We start from the raw sequence: 3,554 nt of genomic DNA on the forward strand, positions 1-3,554 counted from the left end.
ATATATCGGTGGCGTGGCACTCTGTCAGTTACGACGAGGAGGATTCCAGTTCATCCGATCAACGGAACAGCCTGCTCGTGAAATTAACGCTGAGCACCCCACAGACACGTGTAACCTTAACGTAGTTCTCGGGGAGATTCAGCGTGACATAGTGTGTGATAAGCCTGGCCTTTTGAAATACAGGTACAACAGAAACAGGAAGAAAGAATGAGAGACAGTTGTGGTGAAAGAGTACAGCAGGGTTCGCCACCACTCCCTGCTGGAGCCTCGTGGAGCTTTTGGTGTTTTCGCTCGATAAACACTCAAACGCCCGGTCTGGGAATCGAAACAGCGATCCCATGACTGCGAGTCCGCTGCTCTAACCATTGCGCCTCCATATATAAATAAGAGGAAAGGCCACTTGCTTCCATTCATTTGTCTTGCTTGCAAACATCTCGCGTCATGCTATTTTGAGAGCATATCTTTCCTGGTAAGACAATTTGGTGTCTCTTCCCAGCATCTTAGGAAATAGACACCATATAGGTTTGGCAACTAAGTTCCCGCTGTTTTTTTTAATTTTGGAATCCATGTTTTTCGAGAATTCTATTTTTGAATCATTTTGAAATCTATTTTGTTTTCTTTTTTTCTAATTAATTTTAGTTAATTTTTGTTTATTTTCAGATCATTAAAATGGAATGTCAAGTTAAGAAAAACGAGCATTTTCGACACCTCCTTCTTTTTGCTTTTAATCAAGGTCCTAAGGCCGCAAAAGCTTCTCGCGACATTTGTGCTGTGTATGCCATAGCTGAGAATTGCTAAGAAGTTTTACAGTTTTGGATGCGAATGTAAAACACGAGATTTCATCATTAGTGCTTCCCACATACAATCACGTCTCGCTTGAACCATGTTTAAAAGTATGTATCACGTAACCATCACTATCCACATTTCGATGCTGGTGAAACAATTTTGGTTTTCTGTTGTCATGTAAGAATATCCTTAAGTAAAAGCGTATTGTTTCTGAAATGGGGCTTTAGGAAAGAAATTGACTCCAAACGAATGAAATGCTAGTTGCTCTTGGTGGGATTTGAATTCAGGGCATAAAGAGCCAAAGCAATTTCCACAAAGCAATCAATCTGATGTTCTCTGCTAAACTAGGTCATCATAAACATATTGTAAGATTGTCTTTCAAACACTTATAAGATTATTCTACAATTAAGTAGATCCGCACATCAAAATCAACCAACTATAATACTCGTTCACTAGGAATGATGCGCTTTTGAATATGTATGCGTGTGTGTGTACTTGTGTGTGTGTGTGTGTGTATGTGTGTGTACTTGTGTGTGTGCGTGCGCGTATGCATGCTTCCGCACACAGACAGACACATACACATATAACGGTTTTTCCCATTATTTCCTGTTTATTGAAGGAAAATAATGTCAAGAAATGCTATTGCTTATTCAGATGAGAAATTAAACTATCAATATAATCTAGTAAAGGTCTAACAATTTGACATTTGATTCAAGTTCTAAGCAAAATAAATAATAAAAAAAGTGTTTGCGGTAATGTGTATGGCTATTATATATTCTGCTTTCGGTGACTTTAGAAGCTGCATTTCACATAATATCATTATACATGAGACTAAATGTAATATGATTTAAGTAGTATTTAGTAATTCTCTTTATGTTTATGTCCAGTGGTATTTCAGAGTGAAATAGTAAACTATGAAGAGAATATGTTAGGCATTGATATGTAGTATAATATTCTTGTCTAATATTATGATAGCATTGTGTCATTATTTATATGGTAGGAATACAATTCAGTTGTCCACACTATATTCATGACACTACTGCAGTGATTTGGGGAATATAAAACAAAATATATGCTCTATTAATATTTTATGTCCGATACGAGGGAAGTGATATATGTCAAATATATCGTGTACATGGTTCAGAATATTTGACGCTTTATACTCTTAATCAATTATGGTCGTAATTTACAGAGGTTTAAGATGCTTTTTGTCACTGCGATATTTTAAATGTATTATAATTAATATCACACTGGTAAATCAGTACTAAGATTGTTTTCTTTCTATATAACGTTATATATAAGTGGAAAAATCTATACGAGACATGTGGTTATTACTGATATTTTGTTTCTCAACACTAGTCGAGTGATTGGCGCAAAGTCGCAGAGATTAATTACAGTTGCGTTGTACACCCTTAAAACAATGCCCAGCACCCGTTATTAGTGCGCATTCTGATAGATGTCTAAGTTAGTAGAAAATTAGACAGCTCTTACGAAGAACTGGAACGAAGTAAAATAAATAAAGGCACTCAGACTTAGAACATCTATTTTACAGGAACTCCGTAAATATAGTAGAATCAAAATTGTTTCGAAAAACTAAGCATCCTCTTTAGAGCCCGAAAGGCTACTGTTCCAAAGTTTCATAGCCTTAATGTAAAGTGCAAGACCTTCTATTGGATGATACACCCATATCTTAGACTTTCATTATATTATAAATACCACTACCGGTCTACGAATGCTTGCAAATGAAGATTACATATAAACTCGCTCATACATACAAATATGTACTGTATATATATATATATATATATATATATATATATATATATATAATACATATATAATATATATGTGCATATATATATATACACATACACACACACACACACATTTTCTATATTAACATATATATTTTTTGTATTTCACGTATTTTAATATGCTTTGTATATTGATCTAACTTGCTTATCCCTACATTTACTTATATACATATATGTTTATACATACATACATACATATATATATGTGTTTAGGTATATATATAAATATATATGTATATATATATATATATATATATATATATATATATATATATATATATATATATATATATATAATGAAAGTAAAAATATATATATTCCAGATGCTTGGTCTTCCTCTTTTGAAAAGCCGCTCGAACTTATAAAAGGAGCGATATGCACACAGGCGAATAAATAAGTGCAGAACAAGGCAAAAGAAAATAATAGTACTCGAATACCAAAGGTAGTGCAATATACTTTTTATTAAAGTTGCATAATTATCATAGAACTGTTACTCAGAGTTCCACGTTCACATTCCTGTTCGTCGGACAGTTGTGATGAATACTGAATTAAAATCACGATTGGTTTTCAATTATATACATGTGTGTGTGTGTGTGCGTAGATGTGAGTATGCATGTGTGTATTGCGTGTGCGTTTGTGTTCCTGTGTGTGTGTTGTGTGTCTTTGTCTTTGTGTTTGTCGTTCACTACAACTTGACAATCGGTGTTGTTGAGTTTATGTCCCCGTAACTTTAGCTGTTCGGTAAAAGAATTGAATAACATCAGACGTAAAAAAAATAAGTACTGGGTTAGATTCATTCGGCTAAAAATTCTCCAAGGCGGTACCCCAGTATGGCCGCAGTCTAATGACTGAAACAAACAAAAGATAAAGGATATAAGCTATATGCATTTATGAGTTGTAAGTTTGTCAGGTGGTAGTTAATTCATTGTGTTCTTCCCACATCAAAAGGGTTGC

At 34.1% G+C, this 3,554-nt stretch overlaps 1 protein-coding gene across 2 annotated transcripts in view; it reads left to right on the plus strand.

Moving 5' to 3' along the window:
- The window catches only part of LOC106881053 (protein O-mannosyl-transferase TMTC4), a 300,747-nt gene extending 297,683 nt beyond the window's left edge, over positions 1 to 3,064 (plus strand). Inside the window, exons 15-16 of one of the 2 annotated variants that reach the window (XR_008263718.1) lie at positions 661 to 893; positions 2,924 to 3,064. The gene's annotated coding sequence lies outside the window, so the exon portion shown is untranslated. The remainder of the gene's footprint in view (positions 1 to 660; positions 894 to 2,923) is intronic. The other variant, XR_008263716.1, reaches the window with a different exon arrangement.
- The last annotated feature ends 490 nt before the right edge of the window (positions 3,065 to 3,554 follow it).

Source organism: Octopus bimaculoides, chromosome 3 (genome assembly GCF_001194135.2).
Source record: "Octopus bimaculoides isolate UCB-OBI-ISO-001 chromosome 3, ASM119413v2, whole genome shotgun sequence".
NCBI classification, from domain to species: Eukaryota; Metazoa; Mollusca; class Cephalopoda; order Octopoda; family Octopodidae; genus Octopus; species Octopus bimaculoides.